Source organism: Oncorhynchus tshawytscha, unplaced genomic scaffold (assembly GCF_018296145.1).
Source record: "Oncorhynchus tshawytscha isolate Ot180627B unplaced genomic scaffold, Otsh_v2.0 Un_contig_2615_pilon_pilon, whole genome shotgun sequence".
Classification (NCBI taxonomy): Eukaryota; Metazoa; Chordata; class Actinopteri; order Salmoniformes; family Salmonidae; genus Oncorhynchus; species Oncorhynchus tshawytscha.
Genome location: NW_024608813.1, coordinates 33352 through 45661, shown reverse-complemented (window position 1 = coordinate 45661; position 12310 = coordinate 33352). Strand labels below are relative to the sequence as shown.

At 48.2% G+C, this 12310-nt stretch overlaps 1 protein-coding gene across 1 annotated transcript in view; it reads right to left on the bottom strand.

Moving 5' to 3' along the window:
- LOC112253580 (protein eyes shut homolog) overlaps positions 1-11880 on the bottom strand; it is a 41246-nt gene extending 29366 nt beyond the window's left edge. The window contains exons 1-3 of the mRNA XM_042313717.1: positions 11789-11880; positions 6500-6607; positions 2834-2979 (exon numbers count right to left, since the gene is read on the bottom strand). The gene's annotated coding sequence lies outside the window, so the exon portion shown is untranslated. The remainder of the gene's footprint in view (positions 1-2833; positions 2980-6499; positions 6608-11788) is intronic.
- Positions 11881-12310: the final 430 nt, after the last annotated feature.

Below are 12310 nucleotides of genomic sequence, written 5' to 3'. Positions count from 1 at the left end.
TTGTACAATGGTTGCATCCAAAATGGCACCCTATTCCCTATATAGTGTAATACTTTGGACCAGGGCCCTGGTCAAGAGTAGTGCACCGTACAGGGAATACAGTGTTATTTGGGAAGCAGCCGAGGCTGAGCGCATAGGGGTCTAAGAATAAAAGAAGCATCTTCAGTTGGGAATTGGGCCATGCGTGTCAGGCTCTTCTGTTGCTCTCCAGAGTGGCAATACCTCCGAGAGTTCCCCCCTCCACCCTCCCCTGTTTCCACTGGAAAAGGATAAATTGATGATACAGTGAAGTAGACAAATGAAATTAATCTTCCAACCAGCTGACAGGAAGCAGGATTAGATTGGTCCTCTAACAACAACAAAAAAAGCTCAATATAGGTGTCTTGTGTGTAAAACATGTCCTAAATGGATGGTAGCGGAGTAAAACAACAATAGTGTGGTGAAATTAAAGAGCCCTAATGAAACAACAGACCAACAGAATGTAGTGGTGAAACTAAAGAGCCTAATGAAACAACAGAATGTAGTGGTGAAACTAAAGAGCCTAATGAAACAACAGAATGTAGTGGTGAAACTAAAGAGCCTAATGAAACAACAGACCAACAGAATGTAGTGGTGAAACTAAAGAGCCTAATGAAACAACAGACCAACAGAATGTAGTGGTGAAACTAAAGAGCCTAATGAAACAACAGAATGTAGTGGTGAAACTAAAGAGCCTAATGAAACAACAGAATGTAGTGGTGAAACTAAAGAGCCTAATGAAACAACAGACCAACAGAATGTAGTGGTGAAACTAAAGAGCCTAATGAAACAACAGACCAACAGAATGTAGTGGTGAAACTAAAGAGCCTAATGAAACAACAGACCAACAGAATGTAGTGGTGAAACTAAAGAACCTAATGAAACAACAGACCAACAGAATGTAGTGGTGAAACTAAAGAGCCTAATGAAACAACAGACCAACAGAATGTAGACACAGTTGAAGACAATTAGATTAAAACATTAGATTAATCCTTTAGATTAAAACAAGTACTGTGGATTTATCTCCTGTTACCACTCTTGAAACATTATATCAAAGGGAACTGTGCTGTGTGTACAATACGATTAATTAAAATGATCACCCATTGTGTAGCAGACAGTTTCTCTTTAAGGTTTGTTTTAGCCAGTTCCAGCATCAGACAATCACGAAGTAGCCAGCTAGTCCCACCATGGTCCTGATATCATGAAGCAGCCATCTAGACCCACCATGTTCCTGATATCATGAAGCAGCCATCTAGACCCACTATGGTCCTGATATCATGAAGCAGCCATCTAGACCCACCATGGTCCTGATATAATGAAGCAGCCATCTAGACCCACCATGGTCCTGATATCATGAAGCAGCCATCTTTTTTATTTTTTTTTATTTCACCTTTATTTAACCAGGTAGGCTAGTTGAGACCATGTCCCTGGCCAATCATAAAGCATCTAGCCCAGGTCCTGTATCATGAGCAGACAACACAGAGTTACTGGAATAAACAAATTAACAAGTCAATAACACAGTAGAAAACAAAGGGGGAGTCTATATACAATGTACAATGTGTGCAAAAGGCATGAGCAGCCAGACCCAATAGTTACAATTTTGCAGATTAACACTGGAGTGATATATGATCAGATGGTCATGTACAGGTAGAGATATTGGTGTGCAAAAGAGCAGAAAAGTAAATAAATAAAAACAGTATGGGGATGAGGTAGGTGAAAATGGGTGGGCTGATTTGAAGCAATAGACTATGTACATGCATGAAGCAGTCAACTGCTCAGATGGCTGATGTTTGAAGTTGGTGAGGGTCCTGATAAAAGTCTCCAGCTAGACCCACCATGGTCATATCACAGGCAGCAGAGTACCATGGTCCTGATATGTTGGCTTTATCATGAAGTGAGACACCATGCCAGCTCTAGACCCACCATGGTCCTGATATCATGAAGCAGCCAGCCCACCATGGTCCTGATATCATGAAGCAGCCAGCTAGACCCACTATGGTCCTGATATAATGAAGCAGTCAACTAGACCCATTATGGTCCTGATATAATTAAACAGCCAGCTAGACCCACCATGGTCCTGATATCATGAAGCAGCCATCTAGACCCACCATGGTCCTGATATCATGAAGCAGCCAGCTAGACCCATTATGGTCCTGATATAATTAAACAGCCAGCTAGACCCACTATGGTCCTGATATCATGAAGCAGCCAGCTAGACCCACAACAGTCCTGATATCATGAAGCAGCCATCTAGACCCACCATGGTCCTGATATCATGAAGCAACCATCTAGACCCACCATGGTCCTGATATAATGAAGCAGCCAGCTAGACACACCATGGTCCTGATATCATGAAGCAACCATCTAGACCCACCATGGTCCTGATATAATGAAGCAGCCAGCTAGACACACCATGGTCCTGATATCATGAAGCAACCATCTAGACCCACCATGGTCCTGATATAATGAAGCAGCCAGCTAGACACACCATGGTCCTGATATCATGAAGCAACCATCTAGACCCACTATGGTCCTGATATCATGAAGCAACCATCTAGACCCACCATGGCCCTGATATCATGAAGCAACCATCTAGACCCACCATGGCCCTGATATCATGAAGCAACCATCTAGACCCACCATGGTCCTGATATAATGAAGCAGCCAGCTAGACACACCACGGTCCTGATAAGCTGTAGTCCTCTCACATTGATCTCTTTGTCACCGAGGGGTAAAGGAGTCCTACGGTGGCCCCAACGGGGAAAGTAGCTTTTAGAATTCTGGTTAAAATGGGTTAAAATGAAATAATCTTTACCTGCGTTTCCAGGGCGACAGACACACTTGAAGCCTCCAGGTTTGTTGATACAGACGGCCTCGTGAAGGCAAGGTGAAACTTCACACTCATTAATATCCAGGTCACACAGGGTGCCAAAATATCCAGCTGGGCAATTACAGTGGAACCTAGACAGTAACAAGAACAACTATTAGTGATGGGATGACAATGATTATAGGAAGCTGAATAGTTCAGGCAGTATTAAAAAGAACAACAACATTTAGAGGTGGAAGGACAATATTATACTACTGTATTCACAGGAACACAACACCCATAGGATGACCAATCACAACACCCATAGGATGACCAATCACAACACCCATAGGATGACCAATCACAACACGCATAGGATGACCAAACACAACACGCATAGGATGACCAATCACAACACCCATAGGATGACCAATCACAACACCCATAGGATGACCAATCACAACACCCATAGGATGACCAATCACAACACCCATAGGATGACCAATCACAACACCCATAGGATGACCAATCACAACACCCATAGGATGACCAATCACAACACCCATAGGATGACCAAACACAACACGCATAGGATGACCAAACACAACCCCCATAGGATGACCAATCACAACACCCATAGGATGACCAATCACAACCCCCATAGGATGACCAATCACAACCCCCATAGGATGACCAAACACAATACCCATAGGATGACCTAACACAACACCCATAGGATGACCAAACACTTACCCAAAATGGCTAGAGAAGATTTTTTAATGTAGCACTCAAGTGAAGAGTGTGTATAATTGATATAAGTGATGTAGTATCCTAAGTCATTCTGTATTAAGTGCCCTCCTGTCCATTTGAAATGTTACGGTTGTTTTCATATTGGCATTATTGATAGTAGAGAACACTGCCAATTCCTTTGATGTTTTCTCCATCTACCCTCCTTTCTCCATCTATCCTCCTATGATTTTATGCCTGTTTTCTCCATCTATCCTCCTATGATTTTATGCCTGTTTTCTCCATCTATCCTCCTATGATTTTATGCCTGTTTTCTCCATCTATCCTCCTATGATTTTATGCCTGTTTTCTCCATCTACCCTCCTTTCTCCATCTATTCTCATATAATTGTATGCCTGTTTTCTCCATCTATCCTCCTATGATTTTATGCCTGTTTTATCCATCTATCCTCTTATGACTTGATGCCTGTTTTCTCCATCTATCCTCCTATGACTTTATGCCTGTTTTCTTCATCTATCCTCCTATGACTTTAGGCCCTAACAGGGAACAAACAGCCTGTCATTAAATGACAGCAGCTTTACAGGAAGCCCTTACTTCTGCACTTAGAATACATTATAAACCTTCCATCATCAGCTCCTTAAACCAACCACCACAACGACAGTACTATGAGATGCTGGATCTCACTGCTACAGGGGACAACACTACAGCTCACTGCTATAGGGGACAACACTACAGCTCACTGCTATAGGGGACAACACTACAGCTCTATAGGGAACACCACTACAGCTCACTGCTATAGGGGACAACACGACAGCTCTATAGGGAACACCACTACAGCTCACTGCTATAGGGGACAACACTACAGCTCATTGCTATAGGGGACACCACTACAGCTCACTGCTATAGGGGACACCACTACAGATCACTGCTATAGGGGACAACACTACAGATAACTGCTATAGGGGACAACACTACAGATCACTGCTATAAGGGGACACCACTACAGCTCACTGCTATAGGGGACACCACTACAGCTCACTGCTATAGGGGACAACACTACAGATCACTGCTATAGGAGACACCACTACAGATCACTGCTATATGGGACAACGTTACAGACCACTGCTATAGGGGACAACACTACAGCTCACTGCTATAGGGGACAACACTACAGATCACTGCTATAGGGGACAACCCTACAGCTCACTGCTATAGGGGACAAGACTACAGATCACTGCTATAGGGGACAACACTACAGCTCACTGCTATAGGGGACAACACTACAGCTCACTGCTATAGGGGACACCACTACAGATCACTGCTATAGGGGACACCACTACAGCTCACTGCTATAGGGGACACCACTACAGATCACTGCTATAGGGGACAACACTACAGATCACTGCTACAGGGGACACCACTACAGCTCACTGCTACAGGGGACAACACTACAGATCACTGCTATAGGGGACACCACTACAGATCACTGCTATAGGGGACAACACTACAGATCACTGCTATAGGGGACACCACTGCAGCTCACTGCTACAGGGGACAACACTACAGCTCACTGCTACAGGGGACACCACTACAGCTCACTGCTATAGGAGACCACTAAAGATCACTGCTGTAGGGGACAACACTACAGCTCACTGCTATAGGGGACACCACTACAGCTCACTGCTATAGGGGACAACACTCTTAATGTACCCTATACAGACAGATCTCCATGTACAGTAGATGGATGGTTTGAGCAGCAGAGTAAATAGAGGAACAGCTTGTCTGGACTCTACTGACTATAAAGGGAGTGGGGGGCCATGTGGGATGCATCCAGGGTCTGCTTTCACCAGAGAGTCGTTACAGGGGGGTGGACACACCTTAACTGAACTCCCAGAACTGCCAAGTCAGGGGATCGCTATGAGCAGTGCATGCTGGGTCGCCATGGGAGCAGGTATCATGACAGGAGACAAACTGGAGACAAACCATTTAGGACTTAAATTGGCCCTGGGACTTCTCTGCCCATCTGTCGGACTACAGCCTCCTACTACAAGCCCCAGGACTCCCATTAAAGACAGTGGAGGGAGAGAGAGAGGGAGAGGGTGAAGAGAGAGAGAGGGAGAGAGAGCAAGAGGGGGGTGAAGAGAGAGAGAGAGAGCAAGAGGGGGGAGGGGTGAAGAGAGTGAGAGAGAGGTAGAGAGAGAGGGAGAAAGAGAAGGAGAAAGGGAGAGGGGTGGAGAGAGAGAGCAAGAGGGGGGATGAATAGAGAGAGAGAGAGAGAGGGAGAAAGTGAAGGAGAAAGATGAAGAGAGAAGAGTGGAGAGAGAGAAAGAGAGAAAGAGAGAGCTACCTCGAGAAGAAGAAGACTACCCCGTGGAGGAAAGGAAACCCAATCTAGAGTCATGATGTGTTCCTGCTGAATGCACTCTGCTGTCTTTAGTATGGCAGCTTAACTATGTCAAGGATGAAGAAAGGCCTGTTATATAAGACTGCTGCTGCATCCCAAATGATGCATTACACAGTGCACTTCACCCTGTAATGGTCAAAAGTAGTGTACTATGTAGGGAATAGGGTGCCATTTGGGACGCAAGCTGAACCGCTTCGAAGAATAACCCCGCTAGGTTTAACATAGCTACCTCATGGGGCTCATTTTAAACTTGTTTTGTTCAAAAACAAATACTTCAGAGAGATAGGATGCGTTCCAAATGTTACCTTATTCCCTATATAGTGCACTACTTTTGACCCGGGCCTATAGGGCTTATAGTGCACTATACAGGGGATAGGGTTCCATTTGGGATACAGATAAACAAATGAGATAAAGACAGTGTTAGCTAGCTAGCTAAGGCTTCAATGATTCATTTAGTGATAGCTTCAATGACCAGGTAAGGTAAATATTAAAGTGAATATTGTCCTGGTACTGTAGGTACCAACCTGTTAACCTGGTCTTGGCAAATGCCTCCATTTTGGCAGGGTCTGGAGGCACACTCGTTGATGTCTTCCTCACAGAGTCGGCCAGAAAACCCAGGCTCACAGTCACAGCTGAAAACAAAGGCAATCATTAATATTGATCTCCTCTCTTGCATACAAAATAGAAAATCCATTTGTTTACTCGTAGTGGCACGTGTGAGGAAGGAAAAAAAGGATGAAATAACAGATCAATGAAGAGGACTTTATCTGATATTAATTACACATCGGATCTCGATTGATCGGGACCTTTTAGTTTGTGACTGTTGAACTAAACGTTAAACTAAACTGTAAAGAAGGATTCACATAAACAGTCCTGTTAAAAGGGGTGTCACGCCCTGGTCAAAGTATTTTGTGTTTATCTTTATGTATTTGGTCAGGCCAGGGTGTGGCATGGGGTTTTTGTAATTGTGGTGTGTTTGTCTTGGGGTTTTGGTGGTGGTATTGGGATTGTAGCTTAGTGGGTTGTCTAGCAAGGTCTCAATGAGCTCTGAGTTCTCAATCAGAGGCAGGTGCTTATCGTTGTCTCTGATTGGGAACCATATTTAGGCAGCCATATTCTTGAGTTTGTCGTGGGTGATTGTCCTTAGTGTCTTACTTGTACTCTCTGTTAGTTTGCACTAGATAGGCTGTTTTCGGTTTTCATTACGTTTATTGTTTTGTAGTGTTTAGTGTTTAGTCGTGTTTACGTTTTGTTTAATAAATATGGATCGCAATCGACACGCTGCAGTTTGGTCCGACTCTCCTTCATCACCACTAGAAAACCGTTACAGAATCACCCAACACCAACGGACCAAGCAGCGTGTTAACAGGCAGGAACCACAGGAGAGGCAACAGAGGCAGCAGCAGCAGGAGCAGCAGCAGCTGCAGTGGGAGAGGCTGCACCACCTGGAGAAATGGACATGGGAGGAAGAACTGGACGGTAAAGGACCCTGGGCTCAGCCTGGAGAATATCGCCGCCCCAAGGAAGAACTGGAGGCGGCGAAAGCTGAGAGGCGCAGATATGAGGAGGCAGCACGGCGTAGCGGATGGAAGCCTGAGAATCAGCCCCAAAAATTTCTTGGGGGCTCAGGGAGAGTGTGGCAGAGTCAGGAGTCAGACCTGAGCCAACTCTCCCTGTTTATCGTGAGGAGCCAAGGAGGAGACCAGAACCAGAGACTGTGAAGGAGTTAATGGGGAAATTGGAGGAGAGAGAAATGAGGGAGTTGCTGTGTTGGTGCTTTTTGCATGGAATTCGCCCGACGGAACGTGTTGGGGATTTGATGGCACCTGGGTTAGCGCTCCATACTCGTCCTGAGGTGCGTGTTAGTCGGCTGGTGAAGTTGGTGCCAGCCTCACGCACCAGGCCTCCTGTGCACATCCCTAGCCTTGCACATCCTGTGCCAACACTGCTCTCAAGATCTCCAGTACGCCTTCACGGTCTAGCCCATCCTGTGCTACCTCCACACTCCAGTCCTCCGGTAGCAGCTCCCCGCTCCAGGCTTCCTGTGCGTGTCCTCGATCCAGTACCACCAGTTCCAGCACCATGCACCAGGCCTTCAGTGTGCCTTGCCTGTTCAGCGCAGCCAGCGCTTTTCTCCTCTCCTGCGCTGCTGGAGTCTCCCGCCTGTTTAGCGCAGCCAGAGCCTTTCTCCTCTACAGCGCTGCCGGATCCTCCCGCCTGTTCAGCGCAGCCAGAGCCTTCCTCCTCTACAGCGCTGCCGGAGCCTCCCGCCTGTTTAGCGCAGCCAGAGCCTTTCTCCTCTCCTACGCTGCCGGAGTCTCCCGCCTGTTCAGCGCAGCCAGAGCTGCCAGCCTGCATGGAGAAGCCAGAGCTGCCAGCCTGCATGGAGCAGCCAGAGCTGTCAGTCCGCATAGAGCAGCCAGAGCTGTCAGTCCGCATAGAGCAGCCAGAGATGTCAGTCTGCATGGAGCAGCCAGAGATGTCAGTCTGCATGGAGCAGCCAGAGATGTCAGTCTGCATGGAGCAGCCAGAGATGTCAGTCTGCATGGAGCAGCCAGAGCTGTCAGTCTGCATGGAGCAGCCAGAGCTGCCAGTCTGCATGGAGCAGCCAGAGCTGCCAGTCTGCATGAAGCAGCCAGAGCTGTCAGTCTGCATGGAGCAGCCAGAGCGGCCAGTCTGCATGAAGCAGCCAGTCTACATGGAGCAGCCAGAGCTGTCAGTCTGCATGGAGCAGCCAGAGCTGTCAGTCTACATGAAGCAGCCCGAGCTGCCAGTCTGCATGAAGCAGTCAGTCTACATGGAGCAGCCAGAGCTGTCAGTCCGCATGGAGCAGCCAGAGCTGTCAGTCTACATGAAGCAGCCCGAGCTGCCAGTCTGCATGAAGCAGCCAGTCTACATGGAGCAGCCAGAGATGTCAGTCTGCATGAAGCAGCCAGAGCTGTCAGTCTGCATGGAGCAGCCAGTCTGCATGGAGCAGCCAGTCTGCATGGAGCTGCCAGTCTGCATGGAGCTGCCAGTCTGCATGGAGCTGCCAGTCTGCAGGAGCTGTCAGTCTGCACGGAGCTGTCAGTCTGCACGGAGCTGCCAGTCTGTAAGGAGCTGCCAGTCTGCAAGGAGCTGCCAGTCAGCACGGAGCCGCCAGAGCGGTCAGTCTGTAAGAAGCCGCCAGAGCTGTCAGCCTATATGGAGCAGCTAGTGCCGCCAGTCTGCCCAGCGCCGCCAGTGCCCCCAGTCTGCCCAGCGTCGCCAGTCTGCCCAGCGCCGTCAGTCTGCCCAGCATCGCCAGTCTGCCCAGCGTCGCCAGTCTGCCCAGCGTCGCCAGTCTGCCCAGCGCCGTCAGTCTGCCCAGCATCGCCAGTCTGCCCAGCGTCGTCAGTCTGCCCAGCGTCGTCAGTCTGCCCAGCGTCGTCAGTCTGCCCAGCGTCGTCAGTCTGCCCAGCACCGCCAGTCTGCCCAGCGCCGCCAGTCTGCCCAGCGCCGCCAGTCTGCCCAGCATCGCCAGTCTGCCCAGCGCCGCCAGTCTGCCCAGCGCCGCCAGTCTGCCCAGCGCCGCCAGTCTGCCCAGCGCCGCCAGTCTGCCCAGCGCCGCCAGATCTGCCAGTCAACCAGACTCTTCCAGATCTGCCAGTCAACCAGACTCTTCCAGATCTGCCAGTCAACCAGACTCTTCCAGATCTGCCAGTCAACCAGACTCTTCCAGATCTGCCAGTCAGCCAGGATCTGCCAGTCAGCCAGGATCTGCCAGTCAGCCAGGATCTGCTGAAACCACCAGCCAGCCAGGAGCTGGTAGATCTATCTACCTGCCTGAGCTTCCTCTCACTCCTGAGCTTCCTCTCACTCCTGAGCTTCCTCTCACTCCTGAGCTTCCTCTCACTCCTGAGCTTCCTCTCACTCCTGAGCTTCCTCTCACTCCTGAGCTTCCTCTCACTCCTGAGCTTCCTCTCACTCCTGAGCTTCCTCTCACTCCTGAGCTTCCTCTCACTCCTGAGCTTCCTCTCACTCCTGAGCTTTCTCTCACTCCTGAGCTTTCTCTCACTCCCGAGCTTCCCCTCAGTCCCGAGCTGCCTCGGTCCCGAGCTGTCCTTCAGTCCCGATCTGCTCCTCAGTCCAGTGGGGTTCTGGGTGGGGACTACTAGGCCATGGTCGGCGGCGAGGGTGGACTATCCAGGGACGAAGGGAGAGGGGACTAAGACATTAAAGGAGTGGGGTCCACGTCCCGCGCCGGAGCCGCCACCATGGACAGACGCCCACCCGGACCCTCCCTATTGTTTTGAGGTGCGTTCGGGAGTCCGCACCTTAGGGGGTTCTGTCACGCCCTGGTCAAAGTATTTTGTGTTTATCTTTATGTATTTGGTCAGGCCAGGGTGTGGCATGGGGTTTTTGTAATTGTGGTGTGTTTGTCTTGGGGTTTTGGTGGTGGTATTGGGATTGTAGCTTAGTGGGTTGTCTAGCAAGGTCTATGGCTGTCTGGAGTGGTTCTCAATCAGAGGCAGGTGCTTATCGTTGTCTCTGATTGGGAACCATATTTAGGCAGCCATATTCTTTGAGTTTGTCGTGGGTGATTGTCCTTAGTGTCTTACTTGTACTCTCTGTTAGTTTGCACTAGATAGGCTGTTTTCGGTTTTCATTACGTTTATTGTTTTGTAGTGTTTAGTGTTTAGTCGTGTTTACGTTTTGTTTAATAAATATGGATCGCAATCGACACGCTGCAGTTTGGTCCGACTCTCCTTCATCACCACTAGAAAACCGTTACAAGGGGAGACGGTTCCTCATTGAACTGACCTCATTTCCACTCCAAAGGGCATGTTATGAAGCTGCATTATTTTTGCATAGTGTTTATGGAAATATGGCATGAGCCTTTGTTCATTTAACAGTTCATTTAACCATATCACAGGGTCATGCTTAGCATAGTGTAACAGCATCACACTATTCACACACATCTGAACTGAGGCCATAATAACAATATATTGCTGTGGTAAATACATTATATGTGCTTATAATGTACAGAGCACATAATGTAGTATATATATCATATTATAAACTGGGTGGTTCGAGACCTGAATGCTGATTGGTTGACAGCCATGGTATATCAGACCGTATTCCATGGTTATGACAAAACACTTATTTGTCCTGCTCTAATTACGTTGGTAAGCAGTTTAAAATAGCAATAAGGCACCTCAGGGGTTTGTTATATATGGCCAATATACCACGGCTAAGGGCTGTGTCCAGGCACTCCGCGTTGCGTCATGCATAAAGAACAGCCCTTAGCCGTGGTATATTGGCCATATACCACACCCCCTTGGGCCTTATTGCTTAAATGTACAGAGACCGTACTATCAATATGTTTATAATATGTTCAGAGGCGGTAAATATAATACGGTTGTGATAAGTATATGATAGTGTTCATTCTACTTCCGGAGTCATCATAAGGGAACCACCATCTTAAGACTGTGGAGCTCACTATCTACTTGTCTCAATTTCACCATATTCGATAATTGTCACCTTGGAATTAATTGCACTCATTAGCATTAGCGCAATTAGTGCTAAATGGGAGCAGGTATTGTGGGTAATTGATCAAATCATCAATCATCTGGTATGTGTTTATAATCCATAATTCATATAACCTGACAGCAATTTTCATCTTTGTTTGTTTGAGTGAGTATCTCTGGGTTGAAAAATGAATGGAAGTGTACCAAATGCCACCCTGTTGCCTATATAGCGCACTACATTCGGTCGGATCCTATAGGGTTCGGAAACAGAGGGCCATTTGGTATGCAGACTGTATATAAGGTGCCTCGCGGTTCCCCTTTTACCTGTAGCTGTTGACCCGGTCAAGACAGTGGCCCTGGTTCTGGCATGGGCCTGAGATACACTCGTCGGTGTCAATTTCACAGCTCGTTCCCTGGAATCCTGAAAGATAGATGAGCTGGTCATGGATCAGTAAGCCTCACTACATCCTGAGAGGCCAGCTTGCGAGGCAGCGAACGTCAAGCTCCATGATAACAAAGGCCCTGGTGAATGGAAGGAGTGGAAGTAGAATGTCCATTTTAATGGAACTAGTAGCCCCTGTAGAATCTCTCATCTGCCAGCCCCTCAGCCCTCTCCGTTTCCCCTCTCAGAGGAGTGGACACGTCTAATAATACTGCAGCGGCACAGACAGATTGGAGGTCTGGGGGTTGGTGAGGGGATAGGGAGAGGGGTGGTGGGGAGAATTACGGAGAGTCTGGGGTGGTGCAGAGAGCTAGGGCGAGTCAGGGGTGGTGGGGAGAGTTAGGGGAGTCTGGGGTGGTGGGGAGAATTACGGAGAGTCTGGAGTGGTGGGGAGAATTACGGAG